General features: G+C 68.8%; 1 long non-coding RNA gene across 1 annotated transcript in view; it reads right to left on the reverse strand.

Annotated features, from left to right (window-relative positions):
• Positions 1–408: 408 nt before the first annotated feature.
• LOC129146221 (uncharacterized) overlaps positions 409–27,000 on the reverse strand; it is a 68,677-nt gene continuing 42,085 nt past the window's right edge. Inside the window, exon 4 of the long non-coding RNA XR_008552728.1 lies at positions 409–484. This is a non-coding gene — a long non-coding RNA (uncharacterized LOC129146221). The remainder of the gene's footprint in view (positions 485–27,000) is intronic.

Raw genomic sequence — 27,000 nt, forward strand, 5'->3', positions numbered from 1 at the left:
TCCGCGCCGGCCTGTCTGCCTGCAATTTTGGAAGAGGCCGAGGTCGCCGCTTGTCTGTGGCTTCCAGGGGGTGCCCCCCGTGACAGTGACCCCGCCGCTCCGTCATGGGCGTTTTTGGGGGCACGGCCTGGCCCTAGGGGTGTGATTGCAAGAGGAGGGTGCAGCTATCCACCAGGGGGAAGGGGACCCGTTCCCAAAACGGGCTTGAGAACCTGGTCCCTGTAGGGGTCTTAGGACCCCGTAACCCGGTTGGTGTAGAGGGCCCCCAAGCCCCGTGGGGGATGAGGGTCCGCGAAGTCCCTGACCAGCGCCCCCTCAAGGCGGCCCTGAGAAGTGCACCGTTGCGCAGGCAGAGTCCAGTGAGCAGGGTCAGGCTCCAGCGGGGGGCGGAGCCGGGGCTCATCAGCGCTGCTGGGCCTGGTGAAGACTCTTCCCCTCTGAATGGGGCTGGGTTGCCCTTGCCTTTCCCCGCCGGCCTGTCTCTCTGCAATTGTGGAAGAAGACGCGGTCGCCGCTCGTCTGTGGCTTACAGGGGGTGCCCTCCCTGACAGTGACCCCGCCCCTCCATCAAGGACGTCTTCAGGCACACGGCCTGCCCCTGGGGTTGTCAGTGCTATAGGAGTGTGCAGGTGTGTCCCGGTGGGAAGATTGACCGTTTCCCCAAGGGGGAAGAGAGCCCTGTACCCCCATGGGGGAAGTGGGTCCCGTTTCCCCATGGGGGTAGAGGTCCCCCAAACCCCGTGTGGGCTGAGGGTCCGCGAACGCGCTCACCAGCGCCCCCTCCCGGCGGCCCCTAGAAGTGCACCTTTGCGTAAGCACAGTCTGTTGGGCGGGATCAGGCTCCGACCGGGGGCGGAGCCTGGGACTCATCAGCGCTGCTGGGCCAGGTGAGGACTCTTCCCCACTGAGTGGTGCTGGGTTGCCGCGGCTTTCCGCTCCGGCCCATCTACCTGCAGTTTTGGAAGAGGCCACGGTCACCGCTCGTCTGTGGATTTCAGGGGGTGCACCCCCTGACAGTGACCCCGCCACTCCGTCTAGGGTGTCTTCGGGCACACGGCTTGCCCCTAGGGGTGTGAGTGCGAGAGGAGGTTGCAGGTGTGCCCCGGGGGAAGACTCACCGTTCCCCCAAGGGGGAAGAGTGCCCCGTTCCCCCATGCGGGAAGGCTGCCCCGTTTCCCCATGGGGTAGAGGTCCCCCAACCCCCATGGGGACTGAGGATCCAGACTCCCTCACCAGCGCCCCCTAGCGACGGCCCTGAGCAGTGCACGTTTGCGAATGCAGAGTCCAGTGGGCGGGGTCAGGCTAGGGCCAGGGCGGAGCCTGGGGCTCATCAGCGCTGCTGGGCCAGGTGAGGACTCTTACCCTTTCAGTGGGGTTGGGTTGCCCTGGGCTTTCTGCGCCGCCCTGTCTGCCTGCAGTTTTGGAGGAGGCCGCGGTAGCCGCTTGTCTATGGCGTACAGGGGGTGCCGTCTCGGACAGTGACCCCGCCCCTCCGTTTAGGGCGCCTTCGGTCGCTCGGCGTGCCCCTGGGGCTGTGAGTGCGAGAGGAGGGTGCAGGTGTTCCACGGGGGAAAGATTTACCAATCCCCCAAGGGGGAAGGGGGCCCAGTTTGCTCATGGTTGAAGCGGATCCCGTTTCCCAATCGGGGTAGGGGGCCCCCTAACCCCGTGGGGGCCTAGGGTCCCCAAAACCCCTCACCTGCACCCTCAAGCGTAGACTCTGAGAAGAGCCCCTTTGCGCAGGCAGAGTCCGGGGGGCGAGGTCAAGCTCCAGCCGGGGGCGGAGTCTGGGGCTCATCAGCACTGCTGGGCCAGGTGAGGACTCTTCCCCTCTGTGTGGGGCTTGCTTGCCGGGGCCTTTCCCCGCTGTCCTGTGTCTCTGCAGTTTTGGAGGAAGCCGCGGTCGCCTTTCATCTGTGGCTTACAGGGGGTGCCCTCCCTGACAGGGACCCTGCCCCTCCGTCAAGGACGTCTTCAGGCGCACGGCCTGCCCCTGGGATTGTCTGTGCGAGAGGAGGGTGCAGGTGTGACCCGGGGGGAAGATTGACCGTTCCCCTAATGGGGAAGAGTGCCCCGTACCCCCATGGGGTAAGTGGGTCCCGTTTCCCCATGGGGGTAGAGGTTCCCCAAACCCCATGGGGACTGAGGTTTCAGAACTCCCTCACCAGCGCCCCCTAGCGGCGGCCCTGAGCAGTGCACCTCTGCGCATGCATAATCCAGTGGGCGGGGTCAGCCTCCGGCCGGGGGCGGAGCCTGGGACTCATTAGCGCTGCTGGGCCAGGTGAGGACTCTTCCCCTCTGAGTGGTGCTGGGTTGCCCGGGGTTTTCCACGCCGGCCTGTCTGCCTCTAGTTTTGGAAGAGGCCGCGGTCGCCGCTCGTCTGTGGCTTCCAGGGGGTGCCCACCCTGACAGTGACCCCGCCCCTCCCTCATGGGCATCTTTGGGGGCACGGCCTGGCCCTGGGGGTGTGAGTGCGAGAGGAGGGTGCAGGTATCCACCAGGGGGAAGGGGACCTGTTCCCAAAACGGTCTTGAGAACCGGGTCCCTGTAAGGGACTTAGTACCCCGTAACCCCATTGGTGTAGAGGGACCCGCAACCCGTGGGGGATGAGGGTCTGGGAAGTCCCTGACCAGTGCCCCCTCTCGGCGGCCCTGAGAAATGCACCGTTGCGCAGGCAAAATCTGGTGGGCGGGGCCAGACTGCGGCCAGGGGCGGAGCCCGGGGCTCATCAGCGCTGCTGGGCCAGGTGAAGACTATTCCCTTCTGAGTGGGGCTGGGCTGCCGGTGCCTTTCCCCGCGGCCTGTCTGCCTCTAGTTTAGGAAGAGGCCGCGGTCGCCGCTCGTCTGTGGTTTCCAGGGGGTGCCCCCCCGACAGTGACCCCGCCCCTCCCTCATGGGCGTCAGAGGGAGCACGGCCTGGCCCTGGGGGTGTGAGTGCGAGAAGAGGGTGGAGGTGTGCCCCCGGGGGAAGATTGACCGTTCCCCCAAGGGGGAAGGGTGCCCCGGTCCTAAGGGGGAAGTGGGTCCCATTTCCCCATGGGGGTAGAGATCCCCCTAAACCCGTGGGGACTGAGGGTCCGCGAACCCTCTCACCAGCGCCCGCTACCGGCGGCCCTGACAAGTGCACCTTCGCGCACGAGCCGTCCAGTGGGCGGGGTCAGGCTCTGGGCCAGGGGCGGAGCCTCGGGCTCTTCATTCCCTGCTGGGCCAGGGAAGGACTCTTCCCCTCTGAGTGGTGACAGTTGCCCGGGGCTTTCCCCGCCGGCCTGTCTGCCTGCAGTTTTGGAAGAGGCCACGGTCACCGCTCGTCTGTGGCTTCCAGGGGGTGCCCCCCTGACAGTGACCGTGGCGTCTTCAGGCGCACGGCATGCCCCTAGGGGTGTGAGTGCGAGAGGAGGTTGCAGGTGTGCCCCGGGGGAAAGACTCAGCGTTCCCCCAAGGGGGAAGAGTGCCCCGTTCCCCCATGGGGGAAGGGTGCCCCGTTTCCCCATGGGGGTACAGGTCCCCCAAACCCCATGAAGGCTGAGGTTCCCGAACTCCCTAACCAGCGCCCCTAGCGGCAGCCCTGAGAAGTGCCCCTTCGCGCATGCAGAGTCCAGTGGGCGGGGTCAGGCTAGGGCCAGGGCGGAGCCTGGGGCTCATCAGCGCTGCTGGGCCAGGTGAGGATTCTTACCCTTTCAGTGGGGCTGGGTTGCCCTGGGCTTTCTGCGCCACCCTGTCTTCCTGCAGTTTTGGAAGAGGCCGAGGTCGCCGCTTGTCTGTGGCGTACAGGGGGGCCGTCTCGGACAGTGACCCCACCCCTCCGTCTAGGGTGCCTTAGGTCGCTCGGCATGCCCCTGGGGCTGTGAGTGCGAAGGAGGGTGCAGGTGTTCCCCGGGGGAAAGATTTGGGCTTCCACCAAGGGGAAGATAGCCCCATTCCCCCATGGGGGAGGACAATCCCGTACCCCCATGGGTGCAGGGGTGGCCCCAGACCGGTGGGGGCTGAGGATTCCCGAACCCGCCCTCACCATCGCCCCCTAGCGGCGGCCCTAGGAAGTGCATCTGTGCGCAGCCAGAGTTGGGTGGGCGGGGTCAGGCTCCGGCCAGGGGCGGAGCCTGGGGCTCATCAGCGCTGCGGGCCAGGTGAGGATTCTTCCCCTTTGAGTGGTGCTGGCTTGCTGGGGGCTTTCCGCGCCGGCCTGTTTGCCTGCAGTTTTGGAAGAGGCTTTGGTCGCCGCTTGTCCCTGGCTTACAGGGGGTGCCCTACCCTGACAGGGACCCCAGCCCTCCGTCTAGGGCGTCTGCGGGCGCATGCCCCGCCGCTGGGGCTGTGAGTGCGAGAGGAGGGTGCTGGCGTTTCCCGGGAGGAAGATTTGGGCTTCCCCCGAGGGGAAGTGAGCCCTGTTCCCCCATGGGGGAGAAAAGTTCCGTTCCCCCATGGTTGCAGAGGTCCCCCTACCCCGAGGGGGCTGAGGGTCCCCGAACCCCCTCAACAGCGCCCCCTAGCGGCGGCCCTAGGAAGTGCACCAGTGCGCAGGCAAAGTCAGGTGGGTGGGGTCAGGCTCCGGCCAGGGGCGGAGCCTGGGGCTCATCAGCGCTGCTGGTCCAGGTGCGGACTCTTCCCTTTTGAGTGGTGCTGGCTTGCCTGGGGCTTTCCGCGCCGGCCTGTGTGCCTGCAGTTGTGGAAGAGGCCGCGGTCGCCGCTTGTCCCTGGCTTACAGGGGGTGCCCTCCCCTGACAGGGACCCCGGCCCTCCGTCTAGGGCGTCTGAGGGCCCACGGCCCCGCCGCTGGGGCTGTGAGTGCCAGAGGAGGGTGCTGGCGTGACTTGGGAGGAAGATTTGGCTTACCCGAGGGGAAGAGGGCCCCGTTCCCACATGGGGGAGGAAAGTTCCATTCCCCCATGGGTGCAGAGGTCCCCCTAGACCCGAGGAGGCTGAGGGTCCCCTAACCCCCTCACCAGCGCCCCCTAGATGCGGCCCTAGGTAGTGCACCTGTGCGCAGGAAGAGTCGGGTAGGCGGGGTCAGGCTCCGTCCAGGGGGGGAGCCTGGAGCTCATCAGCGCTGCTGGGCCATCTGCGGACTCTTCCCCTTTGAGTGGTGCTGGCTTGCCCGGGGCTTTCCGCGCCGGCCTTTGTGCCTGCAGTTTTGGAAGAGGCTGTGGTCGCCGCTTGTCCCTGGCTTACAGGGGGTGCCGTCCCCTGACAGGCACCCCGGCCCTCCGTCTAGGGCGTCTGCAGGCGCACTGCCCCGCCACTGGGGCTGTGAGTGCCAGAGGATGGTGCAGGCATGCACCTGGAGGAAGATTTGGGCTTCCCCAGAGGGGAAGATAGCCCCGTTCCCCCATGAGGGAGGACAATCCCGTACCCCCATGGGTGCAGGGGTGGCCCCAGCCCGGTGGGGGCTGAGGATTCCCGAACCCCCTCACCAGTGCCCCCTAGCGGCGGCCCTAGGAAGTGCACCTGTGCGCAGCCAGAGTTGGGTGGGCGGGGTCAGGCTCCAGCCAGGGGCGGAGCCTGGGGCTCATCAGCGCTGCGGGCCAGGTGAGGATTCATCCCCTTTGAGTGGTGCTGGCTTGCCCGGGGCTTTCCGCGCCAGCCTGTGTGCCTGCAGTTTTGGAAGAGGCTGAGTTCGCCGCTTGTCCCTGGCTTACAGGGGGTGCCCTCCCCTGACAGGGACCCCAGCCCTCCGTCTAGGGCGTCTGCGGGCGCATGCCCCGCCGCTGGGGCTGTGAGTGCGAGAGGAGGGTGCAGGCGTGTCCCGGGAGGAAGATTTGGGCTTCCCCCGAGGGGAATTGAGCCCCGTTACCCCATGGGGGAGAAAAGTTCCGTTCCCCCATGGTTGCAGATGTCCCCCTACCCCCGAGGGGGCTGAGGGTCCCCGAACCCCTCAACAGCGCCCCCTAGCGGCGGCCCTAGTAAGTGCACCTGTGCACAGGCAGAGTCAGGTGGGCGGGGTCAGGCTCCGGCCAGGGGCGGAGACTGGGGCTCATCAGCGCTACTGGGCCAGGTAAGGACTCTTCCCCTTTGAGTGGTTCTGGCTTGCCCGGGTGTTTCCGGGCAGGCCTGTGTGCCTGCAGTTTTGGAAGAGGCCGCGGTCGCCGCTTGTCCCTGGCTTACAGGGGGTGCCCTCCCCTGACAGGGACCCCGGCCCTCCCTCTAGGGCGTCTGCGTTCGCACGAACCCGTAACTGGGTTGTGAGTGCGAGAGGAGGGTGCTGGCGTGCACCGGGAGGAAGATTTGGGCTTCCGCGAAATGGAAGAGGGCCCCGTTCCCCCATGGGGGAGGACAATCCCGTACCCCCATGGGTGCAGGGGTGGCCCCAGCCCGGTGGGGCAGAGGGTCCCTGAACCCCCTCACCATCGCCCCCTAGCAGCGGCCCTAGTGGGGGCTGAGGGTCCCCGAACCCCCTCGCCCGCGCCCCCTAGCGGCGACCCTTTGAACTGCACCTGTGCTCAGGCAGAGTCCGGTGGGTGGGGACAGGCTCCGGACCGGGGCAGAAGCTGAGGCTCAACAGCGCTGCCTGGCCAGGTGAGGACACTTCCCCTTTAGTGCTGCCGGTTGCCCGGGCCTTTCCACGCCGACCTGTCTGCCTGCAGCTTTGGAGGAGGCCGGGGTCGCGGCCAGTCCGAGGCATACAGTGGGTACCCTCCCTTAAGGTGACACCGCCCCTCCATCCATGGCGTCCTCGGCGCACTGTCAGCCCCTCGGGGTGTAAGTGCGGAGGAGGTTGCAGTTGTCCCCCGAGGGGAAGAGGGCCCCATGGCCGAAACGGGCTTGCGGTCGCTGCACCTTGCAGGGGACCTTCGAATCTGTAACCCCGTGGTTGTAGAGGTACCCCTACCCTCTTGGGGCTGAGGATCCCCGAACCCCACTCCCCTCGCCTGAGCCCCCTAGCGGCGGCTCTGTGAAGTGCACCTTTGAACAGGCAGAGTCCGGCGGGCGGGGTCAGGCTCCGGTCCGGGGCGGGGCCTGAGGCACATCAGCGCTGCCTGGCCAGGTGAGGACTCTTCCCCTTTGAGTGCTGCTGGGTTGCCAGGGGCTTTCCGCACCGACCTGTCTGCCTGCAGTTTTGGAGGGGGCCGCAGACACAGACAGTCCGATGTTTGCAGGGCTTGCCCTCCCTGACGGTGACCCCGCCCCTCCGTCTAGGGCGTCTTCGGACGCACGGCCTGCCCCTGGGGTGTGAGTGCCAGAGGAGGCTGCAGGTGTGCCCCGGGGGAAGGTTTACCGTTCCCCAAGGGGGAAGTTGGCCTCCTTCCCCCATGGGGGAAGAGCGTTCCCTTTCCCCATGGGTTAGGGGTCACCCTGCCCCCTTGGGACTGAGGTCCCCATCCCCCTCACCGCCACCCCCCCGGCGGCTCTATGAAGTGCACCTGTGACAGGCAGAGTCTGGTGGCCTGGTCAGGCTCCGGCCAGGGGCGGAGCCTAGGGCTCAGCAGCGCTGCTGAGCCAGGTGAGGACTCTTCCCCTTTGAGTGGTGCTGGGTTGCTAAGGGCTTTCCCCGCCGGCCTGTCTGCCTGCAGTTTTGGAGGACGCCGCGGGCGCCTTCTGTCTGTGGCTTGCGGGGGTGGCCTACCCTGACGGTGACCCCGCCCCTTCGTTTAGGGCGTCTTGGGGCACACGTCCTGCCCCTGGGTTTGTGAGTCCGAGAGGAGGGTGCAGGTGTGCCCCGGGAGATAGATTTACCGTTCCTCCAAGGGGGAAGAGGGTCTCGTTTCCCCCTGGGGTAGAGGTTCCCCTACCCCCGTGGGGCTGAGGCTCCCCGATCCCCTCGCCGGAGCCCCCTAGTGGCGGCCCTGTGAACTGCACCTGTGCTCAGGCAGAGTCCTTTGTCGGGGTTAGGCTCTGGCCGGGGGCGGAGCCTGAGGCTCATCAGCGCTGCCTGGCCAGGTGAGGACTCTTCCCTTTGAGTGTTGCCGGGTTGCCCGGGCCATTCCCCGCCGACCTGTCTGCCTGCAGCTTTGGAGGAAGCCAGGGTCGCAGCCAGTCCGAGGCACACAGGGAGTACCCTCCCTGACGGTGACCCGCCCCTCCGTCCATGGCGTCCTCGGCGCACTGTCAGAACCTCGGGTGTGAGTGCGGAGGAGGTTGCAGGTGTCCCCGAGGGGGAGAGGGCCCCATGGCCAAAACGGGCTTTCGGTCCCTGCACCTTGCAGGGGGCCTTGGACTCTGTAACCCCATGGTTGCAGCGGTCCCCTACCCTCTTGGGGCTGAGGGTCCCGAACCCCACCCCCCTCCCCAGTGCCCCCTAGCGGTGGCTCTGTGAACTGCACCTTTGCACAGGCAGAGTCCGGCGGGCGGGGTCATGCTCCGGCCGGGGGCGGGGCCTGAGGCTCATCAGCGCTGCCTGGCCAGGTGAGGACTCTTCCCCTTTGAGTGCTGCTGGCTTGCCAGGGGCTTTCCGCACCGACCTGTCTGCCTGCAGTTTTGGAGGGGCCGCGGACGCAGACAGTCCGAGGCTTGCAGGGCTTGCCCTCCCTGACGGTGACCCCGCCCCTCCGTCTAGGGCGTCTTCGGGCACATGGCCTGCCCCTGGAGGTGTGAGTGCCAGAGGAGGCTGCAGGGGTGCCCCGGGGGAAGGTTTACCGTTCCCCAAGGGGGAAGTTGGCCTCCTTCCCCATGGGGAAGAGCGTCCCCTTTCCCCATGGAGTAGGGGTCACCCAGCCCCCTTGGGACGGAGGGTCCCCATCCCCCTCACCCCCCGCCAGCGGCTTTGTGAAGTGAAACTGTACTCAGGCAGAGTCCGGTGGGCGGGGTCAGGCTCCGGCCGGGGGCGGAGCCTGGGGCTCAGCAGCGCTGCTGAGCCAAGTGAGGACTCTTCCACTTTGAGTGTTGCTGGGTTGTTAAGGGCATTCCCCGCCGGCCTGACTGCCTGCAGTTTTGGAGGGGCCGCGGGCGCAGTCTGTCTGTGGCTTGCGGGGTGGCCCTCCCTGACGGTGACCCCGCCCCTTCGTCTAGGGCGTCTTGGGGCACACGTCCTGCCCCTGGGTTTGTGAGTCTGAGAGGAGGGTGCAGGTGTGCCCCGGGAGGAAGATTTACCGTTCCCCCAAGGGGGAAGAGGGTCGCGTTTCCCCCTGGGGTAGAGGGTCCCCTACCCCCGTGGGGGCTGAGGGTCCCCGAACCCCCTCGCCCGCGCCCCTAGCGGCGGCCCTGTGAACTGCACCTGTGCTCAGGCAGAGTCCGGTGGGCGGGGTCAGGCTCCGGCCGGGGGCGGAGCCTGAGGCTCATAAGCGCTGCCTGGCCAGGTGAGGACTCTTCCCCTTTGAGTGCTGCCGGGTTGCCCGGGCCTTTCCCCGCCGACCTGTCTTCCTGCAGCTTTGGAGGAGGCCGCGGTCGCAGCCAGTCCGAGGCACACAGGGGGTACCCTCCCTGACGGTGACCCCGCCCCTCCGTCTATGGCGTCGTCGGCGCAATGTCAGCCCCTCGGGTTGTGAGTGCGGAGGAGGTTGCAGGTGTCCCCGAGGGGAAGGGGGCCCCATGGCCAAAACGGGCTTGCGGTCCCTGCACCTTGCAGGGGGCCTTGGACTCTGTACCCCCGTGGTTGCAGAGGTCCCCAACCCTCTTGGGGCTGAGGGTCCCCGAACCCCACCCCCCTCGCCAGCGCCCCCTAGCGGCGGCTCTGTGAAGTGCACCTTTGCACAGGCAGAGTCCGGCGGGCGGGGTCAGGCTCCGGCCGGGGGCGGGGCCTGAGGCTCATCAGCGCTGCCTGGCCAGGTGAGGACTCTTCCCCTTTGAGTGCTGCTGGCTTGCCAGGGGCTTTCCGCACCGACCTGTCTGCCTGCAGTTTTGGAGGGGCCGCGGACGCAGACAGTCCGAGGCTTGCAGGGCTTGCCCTCCCTGACGGTGACCCCGCCCCTCCGTCTAGGGCGTCTTCGGGCGCACGGCCTGCCCCTGGGGTTGTGAGTGCCAGAGGAGGCTGCAGGTGTGCCCCGGGGGAAGGTTTACCGTTCCCCAAGGGGGAAGTTGGCCTCCTTCCCCCATGGGGAAGAGCGTCCCCTTTCCCATGGGGTAGGTGGCACCCTGCCCCCTTGGGACTGAGGGTCCCCATCCCCCTCACCGCCCCGCCCCCCGGCGGCTCTATGAAGTGCACCTGTGCTCAGGGAGAGTCCGGTGGGCGGGGTCAGGCTCCGGCCGGGGGCGGAGCCTGGGGCTCAGCAGCGCTGCTGAGCCAGGTGAGGACTCTTCCACTTTGAGTGGTGCTGGGATGCTAAGGGCTTTCCCCGCCGGCCTGTCTGCCTGCAGTTTTGGAGGGGGCCGCGGACGCAGACAGTCCGAGGCTTGCGGGGGTGGCCCTCCCTGACGGTGACCCCGCCCCTTCGTCTAGGGCGTCTTGGGGCACACGTCCTGCCCCTGGGTTTGTGAGTCTGAGAGGAGGGTGCAGGTGTGCCCCGGGAGGAAGATTTACCGTTCCCCCAAGGGGGAAGAGGGTCGCGATTCCCCCTGGGGTAGAGGGTCCCCTACCCCCGTGGGGCTGAGGGTCCCCGAACCCCCTCGCCGCGCCCCCTAGCGGCGGCCCTGTGAACTGCACCTGTGCTCAGGCAGAGTCCGGTGGGCGGGGTCAGGCTCCGGCCGGGGGCGGAGCCTGAGGCTCATAAGCGCTGCCTGGCCAGGTGAGGACTCTTCCCCTTTGAGTGCTGCCGGGTTGCCCGGGCCTTTCCCGCCGACCTGTCTGCCTGCAGCTTTGGAGGAGGCCGCGGTCGCAGCCAGTCCGAGGCACACAGGGGTACCCTCCCTGACGGTGACCCCGCCCCTCCGTCTATGGCGTCGTCGGCGCAATGTCAGCCCCTCGGGTTGTGAGTGCGGAGGAGGTTGCAGGTGTCCCCCGAGGGGAAGGGGCCCCATGGCCAAACCGGGCTTGCGGTCCCTGCACCTGCAGGGGGCCTTGGACTCTGTACCCCGTGGTTGCAGAGGTCCCCCTACCCTCTTGGGGCTGAGGGTCCCCGAACCCCACCCCCCTCGCCAGCGCCCCCTAGCGGCGGCTCTGTGAAGTGCACCTCTGCACAGGCAGAGTCCGGCGGGCGGGGTCAGGCTCCGGCCGGGGGCGGGGCCTGAGGCTCATCAGCGCTGCCTGGCCAGGTGAGGACTCTTCCCTTTGAGTGCTGCTGGCTTGCCAGGGGCTTCCCGCACGACCTGTCTGCCTGCAGTTTTGGAGGGGCCGCGGACGCAGACAGTCCGAGGCTTGCAGGGCTTGCCCTCCCTGACGGTGACCCCGCCCCTCCGTCTAGGGCTTCTTCGGGCGCACGGCCTGCCCCTGGGGTTGTGAGTGCCAGAGGAGGCTGCAGGTGTGCCCCGGGGAAGGTTTACCGTTCCCCAAGGGGGAAGTTGGCCTCCTTCCCCCATGGGGAAAGAGCGTCCCCTTTCCCCATGGGGTAGGTGGCACCCTGCCCCCTTGGGACTGAGGGTCCCCATCCCCCTCACCGCCCCCGCCCCCCGGCGGCTCTATTAAGTGCACCTGTGCTCAGGGAGAGTCCGGTGGGCGGGGTCAGGCTCCGGCCGGGGCGGAGCCTGGGGCTCAGCAGCGCTGCTGAGCCAGGTGAGGACTCTTCCACTTTGAGTGGTGCTGGGATGCTAAGGGCTTTCCCCGCCGGCCTGTCTGCCTGCAGTTTTGGAGGGGGCGCGGACGCAGACAGTCCGAGGCTTGCGGGGTGGCCCTCCCTGACGGTGACCCCGCCCCTTCGTCTAGGGCGTCTTGGGCACACGTCCTGCCCCTGGGTTTGTGAGTCTGAGAGGAGGGTGCAGGTGTGCCCCGGGAGGAAGATTTACCGTTCCCCAAGGGGGAAGAGGGTCGCGTTTCCCCCTGGGGTAGAGGGTCCCCTACCCCCGTGGGGGCTGAGGGTCCCCGAACCCCCTCGCCCGCGCCCCTAGCGGCGGCCTGTGAACTGCACCTGTGCTCAGGCAGAGTCCGGTGGGCGGGGTCAGGCTCCGGCCGGGGCGGAGCCTGAGGCTCATAAGCGCTGCCTGGCCAGGTGAGGACTCTTCCCCTTTGAGTGCTGCCGGGTTGCCCGGGCCTTTCCCCGCCGACCTGTCTGCCTGCAGCTTTGGAGGAGGCCGCGGTCGCAGCCAGTCCGAGGCACACAGGGGGTACCCTCCCTGACGGTGACCCCGCCCCTCCGTCTATGGCGTCGTCGGCGCAATGTCAGCCCCTCGGGTTGAGAGTGCGGAGGAGGTTGCAGGTGTCCCCGAGGGGAAGGGGGCCCCATGGCCAAACCGGGCTTGCGGTCCCTGCACCTGCAGGGGGCCTTGGACTCTGTACCCCCGTGGTTGCAGAGGTCCCCCTACCCTCTTGGGGCTGAGGGTCCCCGAACCCCACCCCCTCGCCAGCGCCCCCTAGCGGCGGCTCTGTGAAGTGCACCTTTGCACAGGCAGAGTCCGGCGGGTGGGTCAGGCTCCGGCCGGGGGCGGGGCCTGAGGCTCATCAGCGCTGCCTGGCCAGGTGAGGACTCTTCCCCTTTGAGTGCTGCTGGCTTGCCAGGGGCTTTCCGCACCGACCTGTCTGCCTGCAGTTTTGGAGGTGGCCGCGAACGCAGACAGTCCGAGGCTTGCAGGGCTTGCCCTCCCTGACGGTGACCCCGCCCCTCCGTCTAGGGCTTCTTCGGCGCACGGCCTGCCCCTGGGGTGTGAGTGCCAGAGGAGGCTGCAGGTGTGCCCCGGGGGAAGGTTTACCGTTCCCAAGGGGGAAGTTGGCCTCCTTCCCCCATGGGGAAGAGCGTCCCTTTCCCCATGGGGTAGGTGGCACCCTGCCCCCTTGGGACTGAGGGTCCCCATCCCCCTCACCGCCCCCCCCCCGGCGGCTCTATGAAGTGCACCTGTGCTCAGGGAGAGTCCGGTGGGCGGGGTCAGGCTCCGGCCGGGGGCGGAGCCTGGGGCTCAGCAGCGCTGCTGAGGCAGTTGAGGACTCTTCCACTTTGAGTGGTGCTGGGATGCTAAGGGCTTTCCCCGCCGGCCTGTCTGCCTGCAGTTTTGGAGGGGGCCGCGGACGCAGACAGTCCGAGGCTTGCGGGGGTGGCCCTCCCTGACGGTGACCCCGCCCCTTCGTCTAGGGCGCCTTGGGGCACACGTCCTGCCCCTGGGTTTGTGAGTCTGAGAGGAGGGTGCAGGTGTGCCCCGGGAGGAAGATTTACCGTTCCCCCAAGGGGGAAGAGGGTCGCGATTCCCCTGGGGTAGAGGGTCCCCTAACCCCGTGGGGGCTGAGGGTCCCCGAACCCCCTCGCCCGCGCCCCCTAGCGGCGGCCCTGTGAACTGCACCTGTGCTCAGGCAGAGTCCGGTGGGCGGGTCAGGCTCCGGCCGGGGCGGAGCCTGAGGCTCATAAGCGCTGCCCGGCCAGGTGAGGACTCTTCCCCTTTGAGTGCTGCCGGGGTGCCCGGGCCTTTCCCCGCTGACCTGTCTTCCTGCAGCTTTGGAGGAGGCCGCGGTCGCAGCCAGTCCGAGGCACACAGGGGGTACCCTCCCCGACGGTGACCCCGCCCCTCCGTCTATGGCGTCGTCGGCGCAATGTCAGCCCCTCGGTTGAGAGTGCGGAGGAGGTTGCAGGTGTCCCCCGAGGGGAAGGGGGCCCCATGGCCAAACCGGGCTTGCGGTCCCTGCACCTGCAGGGGGCCTTGGACTCTGTACCCCCGTGGTTGCAGAGGTCCCCCTACCCTCTTGGGGCTGAGGGTCCCCGAACCCCACCCCCCTCGCCAGCGCCCCCTAGCGGCGGCTCTGTGAAGTGCACCTCTGCACAGGCAGAGTCCGGCGGGCGGGGTCAGGCTCCGGCCGGGGGCGGGGCCTGAGGCTCATCAGCGCTGCCTGGCCAGGTGAGGGTTCTTCCCCTTTGAGTGCCGCTGGCTTGCCAGGGGCTTTCCGCACCGACCTGTCTGCCTGCAGTTTTGGAGGGGCCGCGGACGCAGACAGTCCGAGGCTTGCAGGGCTTGCCCTCCCTGACGGTGACCCCGCCCCTCCGTCTAGGGCGTCTTCGGGCGCACGGCCTGCCCCTGGGGTGTGAGTGCCAGAGGAGGCTGCAGGTGTGCCCCGGGGGAAGGTTTACCGTTCCCCAAGGGGGAAGTTGGCCTCCTTCCCCCATGGGGGAAGAGCGTCCCCTTTCCCCATGGGGTAGGTGGCACCCTGCCCCCTTGGGACTGAGGGTCCCCATCCCCCTCACCGCCCCGCCCCCCGGCGGCTCTATGAAGTGCACCTGTGCTCAGGGAGAGTCCGGTGGGCGGGGTCAGGCTCCGGCCGGGGGCGGAGCCTGGGGCTCAGCAGCGCTGCTGAGCCAGGTGAGGACTCTTCCACTTTGAGTGGTGCTGGGATGCTAAGGGCTTTCCCCGCCGGCCTGTCTGCCTGCAGTTTTGGAGGGGGCCGCGGACGCAGACAGTCCGAGGCTTGCGGGGGTGGCCCTCCCTGACGGTGACCCCGCCCCTTCGTCTAGGGCGTCTTGGGGCACACGTCCTGCCCCTGGGTTTGTGAGTCTGAGAGGAGGGTGCAGGTGTGCCCCGGAGGAAGATTTACCGTTCCCCCAAGGGGGAAGAGGGTCGCGATTCCCCTGGGGTAGAGGGTCCCCTACCCTCTTGGGGCTGAGGGTCCCCGAACCCCCTCGCCCGCGCCCCCTAGCGGCGGCCCTGTGAACTGCACCTGTGCTCAGGCAGAGTCCGGCGGGCGGGGTCAGGCTCCGGCCGGGGGCGGGGCCTGAGGCTCATCAGCGCTGCCTGGCCAGGTGAGGACTCTTCCCCTTTGAGTGCTGCTGGCTTGCCAGGGCTTTCCCCACCGACCTGTCTGCCTGCAGTTTTGGAGGAGGCCGCGGACGCAGACAGTCCGAGGCTTGCAGGGCTTGCCCTCCCTGACGGTGACCCCGCCCCTCCGTCTAGGGCGTCTTCGGCGCACGGCCTGCCCTGGGGTTGTGAGTGCCAGAGGAGGCTGCAGGTGTGCCCCGGGGGAAGGTTTACCGTTCCCAAACCGGGAAGTTGGCCTCCCTCCACCCAGGGGAAGAGGTCCCTTTCCCCCGTGGTGTAGTGGCACCCTGCCCCATTGGGACTGAGGGTCCCCGAACCCCACCCCCTCGCCAGCGCCCCCTAGCGGCAGCTCTGTGAAGTGCACCTATGCACAGGCAGAGTCCGGTGGGCGGGGTCATGCTCCGGCCGGGGGCGGAGCCTGGGGCTCAGCAGCGCTGCTGAGCCAGGTGAGGACTCTTCCACTTTGAGTGGTGCTGGGATGCTAAGGGCTTTCCCCGCCGGCCTGTCTGCCTGCAGTTTTGGAGGGGGCCGCGGACGCAGACAGTCCGAGGCTTGCGGGGGTGGCCCTCCCTGACGGTGACCCCGCCCCTTCGTCTAGGGCGTCTTGGGGCACACGTCCTGCCCCTGGGTTTGTGAGTCTGAGAGGAGGGTGCAGGTGTGCCCCGGGAGGAAGATTTACCGTTCCCCCAAGGGGGAAGAGGGTCGCGATTCCCCCTGGGGTAGAGGGTCCCCTACCCCCGTGGGGCTGAGGGTCCCCGAACCCCCTCGCCCGCGCCCCCTAGCGGCGGCCCTGTGAACTGCACCTGTGCTCAGGCAGAGTCCGGTGGGCGGGGTCAGGCTCCGGCCGGGGGCGGAGCCTGAGGCTCATAAGCGCTGCCCGGCCAGGTGAGGACTCTTCCCCTTTGAGTGCTGCCGGGTTGCCCGGGCCTTTCCCCGCCGACCTGTCTTCCTGCAGCTTTGGAGGAGGCCGCGGTCGCAGCCAGTCCGAGGCACACAGGGGGTACCCTCCCCGACGGTGACCCCGCCCCTCCGTCTATGGCGTCGTCGGCGCAATGTCAGCCCCTCGGGTTGAGAGTGCGGAGGAGGTTGCAGGTGTCCCCCGAGGGGAAGGGGGCCCCATGGCCAAACCGGGCTTGCGGTCCCTGCACCTTGCAGGGGGCCTTGGACTCTGTACCCCCGTGGTTGCAGAGGTCCCCCTACCCTCTTGGGGCTGAGGGTCCCCGAACCCCACCCCCTCGCCAGCGCCCCCTAGCGGCGGCTCTGTGAAGTGCACCTTTGCACAGGCAGAGTCCGGCGGGCGGGGTCAGGCTCCGGCCGGGGGCGGGGCCTGAGGCTCATCAGCGCTGCCTGGCCAGGTGAGGACTCTTCCCCTTTGAGTGCTGCTGGCTTGCCAGGGGCTTTCCGCACCGACCTGTCTGCCTGCAGTTTTGGAGGGGCCGCGGACGCAGACAGTCCGAGGCTTGCAGGGCTTGCCCTCCCTGACGGTGACCCCGCCCCTCCGTCTAGGGCGTCTTCGGGCGCACGGCCTGCCCCTGGGGGTGTGAGTGCCAGAGGAGGCTGCAGGTGTGCCCCGGGGGAAGGTTTACCGTTCCCCAAGGGGGAAGTTGGCCTCCTTCCCCCATGGGGGAAGAGCGTCCCCTTTCCCCATGGGGTAGGTGGCACCCTGCCCCCTTGGGACTGAGGGTCCCCATCCCCCTCACCGCCCCGCCCCCCGGCGGCTCTATGAAGTGCACCTGTGCTCAGGGAGAGTCCGGTGGGCGGGGTCAGGCTCCGGCCGGGGGCGGAGCCTGGGGCTCAGCAGCGCTGCTGAGCCAGGTGAGGACTCTTCCACTTTGAGTGGTGCTGGGATGCTAAGGGCTTTCCCCGCCGGCCTGTCTGCCGGCAGTTTTGGAGGGGGCCGCGGACGCAGACAGTCCGAGGCTTGCGGGGGTGGCCCTCCCTGACGGTGACCCCGCCCCTTCGTCTAGGGCGCCTTGGGGCACACGTCCTGCCCCTGGGTTTGTGAGTCTGAGAGGAGGGTGCAGGTGTGCCCCGGGAGGAAGATTTACCGTTCCCCCAAGGGGGAAGAGGGTCGCGATTCCCCCTGGGGTAGAGGGTCCCCTACCCCCGTGGGGGCTGAGGGTCCCCGAACCCCCTCGCCCGCGCCCCCTAGCGGCGGCCCTGTGAACTGCACCTGTGCTCAGGCAGAGTCCGGTGGGCGGGGTCAGGCTCCGGCCGGGGGCGGAGCCTGAGGCTCATAAGCGCTGCCCGGCCAGGTGAGGACTCTTCCCCTTTGAGTGCTGCCGGGTTGCCCGGGCCTTTCCCCGCCGACCTGTCTTCCTGCAGCTTTGGAGGAGGCCGCGGTCGCAGCCAGTCCGAGGCACACAGGGGGTACCCTCCCCGACGGTGACCCCGCCCCTCCGTCTATGGCGTCGTCGGCGCAATGTCAGCCCCTCGGGTTGAGAGTGCGGAGGAGGTTGCAGGTGTCCCCCGAGGGGAAGGGGGCCCCATGGCCAAACCGGGCTTGCGGTCCCTGCACCTTGCAGGGGGCCTTGGACTCTGTACCCCCGTGGTTGCAGAGGTCCCCCTACCCTCTTGGGGCTGAGGGTCCCCGAACCCCACCCCCCTCGCCAGCGCCCCCTAGCGGCGGCTCTGTGAAGTGCACCTTTGCACAGGCAGAGTCCGGCGGGCGGGGTCAGGCTCCGGCCGGGGGCGGGGCCTGAGGCTCATCAGCGCTGCCTGGCCAGGTGAGGACTCTTCCCCTTTGAGTGCTGCTGGCTTGCCAGGGGCTTTCCGCACCGACCTGTCTGCCTGCAGTTTTGGAGGGGGCCGCGGACGCAGACAGTCCGAGGCTTGCAGGGCTTGCCCTCCCTGACGGTGACCCCGCCCCTCCGTCTAGGGCGTCTTCGGGCGCACGGCCTGCCCCTGGGGGTGTGAGTGCCAGAGGAGGCTGCAGGTGTGCCCCGGGGGAAGGTTTACCGTTCCCCAAGGGGGAAGTTGGCCTCCTTCCCCCATGGGGGAAGAGCGTCCCCTTTCCCCATGGGGTAGGTGGCACCCTGCCCCTTGGGACTGAGGGTCCCCATCCCCCTCACCGCCCCGCCCCCCGGCGGCTCTATGAAGTGCACCTGTGCTCAGGGAGAGTCCGGTGGGCGGGGTCAGGCTCCGGCCGGGGGCGGAGCCTGGGGCTCAGCAGCGCTGCTGAGCCAGGTGAGGACTCTTCCACTTTGAGTGGTGCTGGGATGCTAAGGGCTTTCCCCGCCGGCCTGTCTGCCTGCAGTTTTGGAGGGGGCCGCGGACGCAGACAGTCCGAGGCTTGCGGGGGTGGCCCTCCCTGACGGTGACCCCGCCCCTTCGTCTAGGGCGTCTTGGGGCACACGTCCTGCCCCTGGGTTTGTGAGTCTGAGAGGAGGGTGCAGGTGTGCCCCGGGAGGAAGATTTACCGTTCCCCCAAGGGGGAAGAGGGTCGCGATTCCCCCTGGGGTAGAGGGTCCCCTACCCCCGTGGGGGCTGAGGGTCCCCGAACCCCCTCGCCCGCGCCCCCTAGCGGCGGCCCTGTGAACTGCACCTGTGCTCAGGCAGAGTCCGGTGGGCGGGGTCAGGCTCCGGCCGGGGGCGGAGCCTGAGGCTCATAAGCGCTGCCCGGCCAGGTGAGGACTCTTCCCCTTTGAGTGCTGCCGGGTTGCCCGGGCCTTTCCCCGCCGACCTGTCTTCCTGCAGCTTTGGAGGAGGCCGCGGTCGCAGCCAGTCCGAGGCACACAGGGGGTACCCTCCCCGACGGTGACCCCGCCCCTCCGTCTATGGCGTCGTCGGCGCAATGTCAGCCCCTCGGGTTGAGAGTGCGGAGGAGGTTGCAGGTGTCCCCCGAGGGGAAGGGGGCCCCATGGCCAAACCGGGCTTGCGGTCCCTGCACCTTGCAGGGGGCCTTGGACTCTGTACCCCCGTGGTTGCAGAGGTCCCCCTACCCTCTTGGGGCTGAGGGTCCCCGAACCCCACCCCCCTCGCCAGCGCCCCCTAGCGGCGGCTCTGTGAAGTGCACCTTTGCACAGGCAGAGTCCGGCGGGCGGGGTCAGGCTCCGGCCGGGGGCGGGGCCTGAGGCTCATCAGCGCTGCCTGGCCAGGTGAGGACTCTTCCCCTTTGAGTGCTGCTGGCTTGCCAGGGGCTTTCCGCACCGACCTGTCTGCCTGCAGTTTTGGAGGGGCCGCGGACGCAGACAGTCCGAGGCTTGCAGGGCTTGCCCTCCCTGACGGTGACCCCGCCCCTCCGTCTAGGGCGTCTTCGGGCGCACGGCCTGCCCCTGGGGGTGTGAGTGCCAGAGGAGGCTGCAGGTGTGCCCCGGGGGAAGGTTTACCGTTCCCCAAGGGGGAAGTTGGCCTCCTTCCCCCATGGGGGAAGAGCGTCCCCTTTCCCCATGGGGTAGGTGGCACCCTGCCCCCTTGGGACTGAGGGTCCCCATCCCCCTCACCGCCCCGCCCCCCGGCGGCTCTATGAAGTGCACCTGTGCTCAGGGAGAGTCCGGTGGGCGGGGTCAGGCTCCGGCCGGGGGCGGAGCCTGGGGCTCAGCAGCGCTGCTGAGCCAGGTGAGGACTCTTCCACTTTGAGTGGTGCTGGGATGCTAAGGGCTTTCCCCGCCGGCCTGTCTGCCTGCAGTTTTGGAGGGGGCCGCGGACGCAGACAGTCCGAGGCTTGCGGGGGTGGCCCTCCCTGACGGTGACCCCGCCCCTTCGTCTAGGGCGTCTTGGGGCACACGTCCTGCCCCTGGGTTTGTGAGTCTGAGAGGAGGGTGCAGGTGTGCCCCGGGAGGAAGATTTACCGTTCCCCCAAGGGGGAAGAGGGTCGCGATTCCCCCTGGGGTAGAGGGTCCCCTACCCCCGTGGGGGCTGAGGGTCCCCGAACCCCCTCGCCCGCGCCCCCTAGCGGCGGCCCTGTGAACTGCACCTGTGCTCAGGCAGAGTCCGGTGGGCGGGGTCAGGCTCCGGCCGGGGGCGGAGCCTGAGGCTCATAAGCGCTGCCCGGCCAGGTGAGGACTCTTCCCCTTTGAGTGCTGCCGGGTTGCCCGGGCCTTTCCCCGCCGACCTGTCTTCCTGCAGCTTTGGAGGAGGCCGCGGTCGCAGCCAGTCCGAGGCACACAGGGGGTACCCTCCCCGACGGTGACCCCGCCCCTCCGTCTATGGCGTCGTCGGCGCAATGTCAGCCCCTCGGGTTGAGAGTGCGGAGGAGGTTGCAGGTGTCCCCCGAGGGGAAGGGGGCCCCATGGCCAAACCGGGCTTGCGGTCCCTGCACCTTGCAGGGGGCCTTGGACTCTGTACCCCCGTGGTTGCAGAGGTCCCCCTACCCTCTTGGGGCTGAGGGTCCCCGAACCCCACCCCCCTCGCCAGCGCCCCCTAGCGGCGGCTCTGTGAAGTGCACCTTTGCACAGGCAGAGTCCGGCGGGCGGGGTCAGGCTCCGGCCGGGGGCGGGGCCTGAGGCTCATCAGCGCTGCCTGGCCAGGTGAGGACTCTTCCCCTTTGAGTGCTGCTGGCTTGCCAGGGGCTTTCCGCACCGACCTGTCTGCCTGCAGTTTTGGAGGGGGCCGCGGACGCAGACAGTCCGAGGCTTGCAGGGCTTGCCCTCCCTGACGGTGACCCCGCCCCTCCGTCTAGGGCGTCTTCGGGCGCACGGCCTGCCCCTGGGGGTGTGAGTGCCAGAGGAGGCTGCAGGTGTGCCCCGGGGGAAGGTTTACCGTTCCCCAAGGGGGAAGTTGGCCTCCTTCCCCCATGGGGGAAGAGCGTCCCCTTTCCCCATGGGGTAGGTGGCACCCTGCCCCTTGGGACTGAGGGTCCCCATCCCCCTCACCGCCCCGCCCCCCGGCGGCTCTATGAAGTGCACCTGTGCTCAGGGAGAGTCCGGTGGGCGGGGTCAGGCTCCGGCCGGGGGCGGAGCCTGGGGCTCAGCAGCGCTGCTGAGCCAGGTGAGGACTCTTCCACTTTGAGTGGTGCTGGGATGCTAAGGGCTTTCCCCGCCGGCCTGTCTGCCTGCAGTTTTGGAGGGGGCCGCGGACGCAGACAGTCCGAGGCTTGCGGGGGTGGCCCTCCCTGACGGTGACCCCGCCCCTTCGTCTAGGGCGTCTTGGGGCACACGTCCTGCCCCTGGGTTTGTGAGTCTGAGAGGAGGGTGCAGGTGTGCCCCGGGAGGAAGATTTACCGTTCCCCCAAGGGGGAAGAGGGTCGCGATTCCCCCTGGGGTAGAGGGTCCCCTACCCCCGTGGGGGCTGAGGGTCCCCGAACCCCCTCGCCCGCGCCCCCTAGCGGCGGCCCTGTGAACTGCACCTGTGCTCAGGCAGAGTCCGGTGGGCGGGGTCAGGCTCCGGCCGGGGGCGGAGCCTGAGGCTCATAAGCGCTGCCCGGCCAGGTGAGGACTCTTCCCCTTTGAGTGCTGCCGGGTTGCCCGGGCCTTTCCCCGCCGACCTGTCTTCCTGCAGCTTTGGAGGAGGCCGCGGTCGCAGCCAGTCCGAGGCACACAGGGGGTACCCTCCCCGACGGTGACCCCGCCCCTCCGTCTATGGCGTCGTCGGCGCAATGTCAGCCCCTCGGGTTGAGAGTGCGGAGGAGGTTGCAGGTGTCCCCCGAGGGGAAGGGGGCCCCATGGCCAAACCGGGCTTGCGGTCCCTGCACCTTGCAGGGGGCCTTGGACTCTGTACCCCCGTGGTTGCAGAGGTCCCCCTACCCTCTTGGGGCTGAGGGTCCCCGAACCCCACCCCCCTCGCCAGCGCCCCCTAGCGGCGGCTCTGTGAAGTGCACCTTTGCACAGGCAGAGTCCGGCGGGCGGGGTCAGGCTCCGGCCGGGGGCGGGGCCTGAGGCTCATCAGCGCTGCCTGGCCAGGTGAGGACTCTTCCCCTTTGAGTGCTGCTGGCTTGCCAGGGGCTTTCCGCACCGACCTGTCTGCCTGCAGTTTTGGAGGGGGCCGCGGACGCAGACAGTCCGAGGCTTGCAGGGCTTGCCCTCCCTGACGGTGACCCCGCCCCTCCGTCTAGGGCGTCTTCGGGCGCACGGCCTGCCCCTGGGGGTGTGAGTGCCAGAGGAGGCTGCAGGTGTGCCCCGGGGGAAGGTTTACCGTTCCCCAAGGGGGAAGTTGGCCTCCTTCCCCCATGGGGGAAGAGCGTCCCCTTTCCCCATGGGGTAGGTGGCACCCTGCCCCCTTGGGACTGAGGGTCCCCATCCCCCTCACCGCCCCGCCCCCGGCGGCTCTATGAAGTGCACCTGTGCTCAGGGAGAGTCCGGTGGGCGGGGTCAGGCTCCGGCCGGGGGCGGAGCCTGGGGCTCAGCAGCGCTGCTGAGCCAGGTGAGGACTCTTCCACTTTGAGTGGTGCTGGGATGCTAAGGGCTTTCCCCGCCGGCCTGTCTGCCTGCAGTTTTGGAGGGGGCCGCGGACGCAGACAGTCCGAGGCTTGCGGGGGTGGCCCTCCCTGACGGTGACCCCGCCCCTTCGTCTAGGGCGTCTTGGGGCACACGTCCTGCCCCTGGGTTTGTGAGTCTGAGAGGAGGGTGCAGGTGTGCCCCGGGAGGAAGATTTACCGTTCCCCCAAGGGGGAAGAGGGTCGCGATTCCCCCTGGGGTAGAGGGTCCCCTACCCCCGTGGGGGCTGAGGGTCCCCGAACCCCCTCGCCCGCGCCCCCTAGCGGCGGCCCTGTGAACTGCACCTGTGCTCAGGCAGAGTCCGGTGGGCGGGGTCAGGCTCCGGCCGGGGGCGGAGCCTGAGGCTCATAAGCGCTGCCCGGCCAGGTGAGGACTCTTCCCCTTTGAGTGCTGCCGGGTTGCCCGGGCCTTTCCCCGCCGACCTGTCTTCCTGCAGCTTTGGAGGAGGCCGCGGTCGCAGCCAGTCCGAGGCACACAGGGGGTACCCTCCCCGACGGTGACCCCGCCCCTCCGTCTATGGCGTCGTCGGCGCAATGTCAGCCCCTCGGGTTGAGAGTGCGGAGGAGGTTGCAGGTGTCCCCCGAGGGGAAGGGGGCCCCATGGCCAAACCGGGCTTGCGGTCCCTGCACCTTGCAGGGGGCCTTGGACTCTGTACCCCCGTGGTTGCAGAGGTCCCCCTACCCTCTTGGGGCTGAGGGTCCCCGAACCCCACCCCCCTCGCCAGCGCCCCCTAGCGGCGGCTCTGTGAAGTGCACCTTTGCACAGGCAGAGTCCGGCGGGCGGGGTCAGGCTCCGGCCGGGGGCGGGGCCTGAGGCTCATCAGCGCTGCCTGGCCAGGTGAGGACTCTTCCCCTTTGAGTGCTGCTGGCTTGCCAGGGGCTTTCCGCACCGACCTGTCTGCCTGCAGTTTTGGAGGGGCCGCGGACGCAGACAGTCCGAGGCTTGCAGGGCTTGCCCTCCCTGACGGTGACCCCGCCCCTCCGTCTAGGGCGTCTTCGGGCGCACGGCCTGCCCCTGGGGGTGTGAGTGCCAGAGGAGGCTGCAGGTGTGCCCCGGGGGAAGGTTTACCGTTCCCCAAGGGGGAAGTTGGCCTCCTTCCCCCATGGGGGAAGAGCGTCCCCTTTCCCCATGGGGTAGGTGGCACCCTGCCCCCTTGGGACTGAGGGTCCCCATCCCCCTCACCGCCCCGCCCCCCGGCGGCTCTATGAAGTGCACCTGTGCTCAGGGAGAGTCCGGTGGGCGGGGTCAGGCTCCGGCCGGGGGCGGAGCCTGGGGCTCAGCAGCGCTGCTGAGCCAGGTGAGGACTCTTCCACTTTGAGTGGTGCTGGGATGCTAAGGGCTTTCCCCGCCGGCCTGTCTGCCTGCAGTTTTGGAGGGGGCCGCGGACGCAGACAGTCCGAGGCTTGCGGGGGTGGCCCTCCCTGACGGTGACCCCGCCCCTTCGTCTAGGGCGTCTTGGGGCACACGTCCTGCCCCTGGGTTTGTGAGTCTGAGAGGAGGGTGCAGGTGTGCCCCGGGAGGAAGATTTACCGTTCCCCCAAGGGGGAAGAGGGTCGCGATTCCCCCTGGGGTAGAGGGTCCCCTACCCCCGTGGGGGCTGAGGGTCCCCGAACCCCCTCGCCCGCGCCCCCTAGCGGCGGCCCTGTGAACTGCACCTGTGCTCAGGCAGAGTCCGGTGGGCGGGGTCAGGCTCCGGCCGGGGGCGGAGCCTGAGGCTCATAAGCGCTGCCCGGCCAGGTGAGGACTCTTCCCCTTTGAGTGCTGCCGGGTTGCCCGGGCCTTTCCCCGCCGACCTGTCTTCCTGCAGCTTTGGAGGAGGCCGCGGTCGCAGCCAGTCCGAGGCACACAGGGGGTACCCTCCCCGACGGTGACCCCGCCCCTCCGTCTATGGCGTCGTCGGCGCAATGTCAGCCCCTCGGGTTGAGAGTGCGGAGGAGGTTGCAGGTGTCCCCCGAGGGGAAGGGGGCCCCATGGCCAAACCGGGCTTGCGGTCCCTGCACCTGCAGGGGGCCTTGGACTCTGTACCCCCGTGGTTGCAGAGGTCCCCCTACCCTCTTGGGGCTGAGGGTCCCCGAACCCCACCCCCCTCGCCAGCGCCCCCTAGCGGCGGCTCTGTGAAGTGCACCTTTGCACAGGCAGAGTCCGGCGGGCGGGGTCAGGCTCCGGCCGGGGGCGGGGCCTGAGGCTCATCAGCGCTGCCTGGCCAGGTGAGGACTCTTCCCCTTTGAGTGCTGCTGGCTTGCCAGGGGCTTTCCGCACCGACCTGTCTGCCTGCAGTTTTGGAGGGGGCCGCGGACGCAGACAGTCCGAGGCTTGCAGGGCTTGCCCTCCCTGACGGTGACCCCGCCCCTCCGTCTAGGGCGTCTTCGGGCGCACGGCCTGCCCCTGGGGGTGTGAGTGCCAGAGGAGGCTGCAGGTGTGCCCCGGGGGAAGGTTTACCGTTCCCCAAGGGGGAAGTTGGCCTCCTTCCCCCATGGGGGAAGAGCGTCCCCTTTCCCCATGGGGTAGGTGGCACCCTGCCCCCTTGGGACTGAGGGTCCCCATCCCCCTCACCGCCCCGCCCCCCGGCGGCTCTATGAAGTGCACCTGTGCTCAGGGAGAGTCCGGTGGGCGGGGTCAGGCTCCGGCCGGGGGCGGAGCCTGGGGCTCAGCAGCGCTGCTGAGCCAGGTGAGGACTCTTCCACTTTGAGTGGTGCTGGGATGCTAAGGGCTTTCCCCGCCGGCCTGTCTGCCGGCAGTTTTGGAGGGGCCGCGGACGCAGACAGTCCGAGGCTTGCGGGGGTGGCCCTCCCTGACGGTGACCCCGCCCCTTCGTCTAGGGCGCCTTGGGGCACACGTCCTGCCCCTGGGTTTGTGAGTCTGAGAGGAGGGTGCAGGTGTGCCCCGGGAGGAAGATTTACCGTTCCCCCAAGGGGGAAGAGGGTCGCGATTCCCCCTGGGGTAGAGGGTCCCCTACCCCCGTGGGGGCTGAGGGTCCCCGAACCCCCTCGCCCGCGCCCCCTAGCGGCGGCCCTGTGAACTGCACCTGTGCTCAGGCAGAGTCCGGTGGGCGGGGTCAGGCTCCGGCCGGGGGCGGAGCCTGAGGCTCATAAGCGCTGCCCGGCCAGGTGAGGACTCTTCCCCTTTGAGTGCTGCCGGGTTGCCCGGGCCTTTCCCCGCCGACCTGTCTTCCTGCAGCTTTGGAGGAGGCCGCGGTCGCAGCCAGTCCGAGGCACACAGGGGGTACCCTCCCCGACGGTGACCCCGCCCCTCCGTCTATGGCGTCGTCGGCGCAATGTCAGCCCCTCGGGTTGAGAGTGCGGAGGAGGTTGCAGGTGTCCCCGAGGGGAAGGGGACCCCATGGCCAAACCGGGCTTGCGGTCCCTGCACCTGCAGGGGGCCTTGGACTCTGTACCCCCGTGGTTGCAGAGGTCCCCCTACCCTCTTGGGGCTGAGGGTCCCCGAACCCCACCCCCCTCGCCAGCGCCCCCTAGCGGCGGCTCTGTGAAGTGCACCTTTGCACAGGCAGAGTCCGGCGGGCGGGGTCAGGCTCCGGCCGGGGGCGGGGCCTGAGGCTCATCAGCGCTGCCTGGCCAGGTGAGGACTCTTCCCCTTTGAGTGCTGCTGGCTTGCCAGGGGCTTTCCGCACCGACCTGTCTGCCTGCAGTTTTGGAGGGGGCCGCGGACGCAGACAGTCCGAGGCTTGCAGGGCTTGCCCTCCCTGACGGTGACCCCGCCCCTCCGTCTAGGGCGTCTTCGGGCGCACGGCCTGCCCCTGGGGGTGTGAGTGCCAGAGGAGGCTGCAGGTGTGCCCCGGGGGAAGGTTTACCGTTCCCCAAGGGGGAAGTTGGCCTCCTTCCCCCATGGGGGAAGAGCGTCCCCTTTCCCCATGGGGTAGGTGGCACCCTGCCCCCTTGGGACTGAGGGTCCCCATCCCCCTCACCGCCCCGCCCCCCGGCGGCTCTATGAAGTGCACCTGTGCTCAGGGAGAGTCCGGTGGGCGGGGTCAGGCTCCGGCCGGGGGCGGAGCCTGGGGCTCAGCAGCGCTGCTGAGCCAGGTGAGGACTCTTCCACTTTGAGTGGTGCTGGGATGCTAAGGGCTTTCCCCGCCGGCCTGTCTGCCGGCAGTTTTGGAGGGGGCCGCGGACGCAGACAGTCCGAGGCTTGCGGGGGTGGCCCTCCCTGACGGTGACCCCGCCCCTTCGTCTAGGGCGTCTTGGGGCACACGTCCTGCCCCTGGGTTTGTGAGTCTGAGAGGAGGGTGCAGGTGTGCCCCGGGAGGAAGATTTACCGTTCCCCCAAGGGGGAAGAGGGTCGCGATTCCCCCTGGGGTAGAGGGTCCCCTACCCCCGTGGGGCTGAGGGTCCCCGAACCCCCTCGCCCGCGCCCCCTAGCGGCGGCCCTGTGAACTGCACCTGTGCTCAGGCAGAGTCCGGTGGGCGGGGTCAGGCTCCGGCCGGGGGCGGAGCCTGAGGCTCATAAGCGCTGCCCGGCCAGGTGAGGACTCTTCCCCTTTGAGTGCTGCCGGGGTGCCCGGGCCTTTCCCCGCTGACCTGTCTTCCTGCAGCTTTGGAGGAGGCCGCGGTCGCAGCCAGTCCGAGGCACACAGGGGGTACCCTCCCCGACGGTGACCCCGCCCCTCCGTCTATGGCGTCGTCGGCGCAATGTCAGCCCCTCGGGTTGAGAGTGCGGAGGAGGTTGCAGGTGTCCCCCGAGGGGAAGGGTCCCCATGGCCAAACCGGGCTTGCGGTCCCTGCACCTGCAGGGCGCCTTGGACTCTGTACCCCCGTGGTTGCAGAGGTCCCCCTACCCTCTTGGGGCTGAGGGTCCCCGAACCCCACCCCCCTCGCCAGCGCCCCCTAGCGGCGGCTCTGTGAAGTGCACCTCTGCACAGGCAGAGTCCGGCGGGCGGGGTCAGGCTCCGGCCGGGGGCGGGGCCTGAGGCTCATCAGCGCTGCCT

Source organism: Talpa occidentalis, unplaced genomic scaffold (assembly GCF_014898055.3).
Source record: "Talpa occidentalis isolate TD23 unplaced genomic scaffold, MPIMG_talOcc4v2.1 talOcc4.19, whole genome shotgun sequence".
NCBI classification, from domain to species: domain Eukaryota; kingdom Metazoa; phylum Chordata; class Mammalia; order Eulipotyphla; family Talpidae; genus Talpa; species Talpa occidentalis.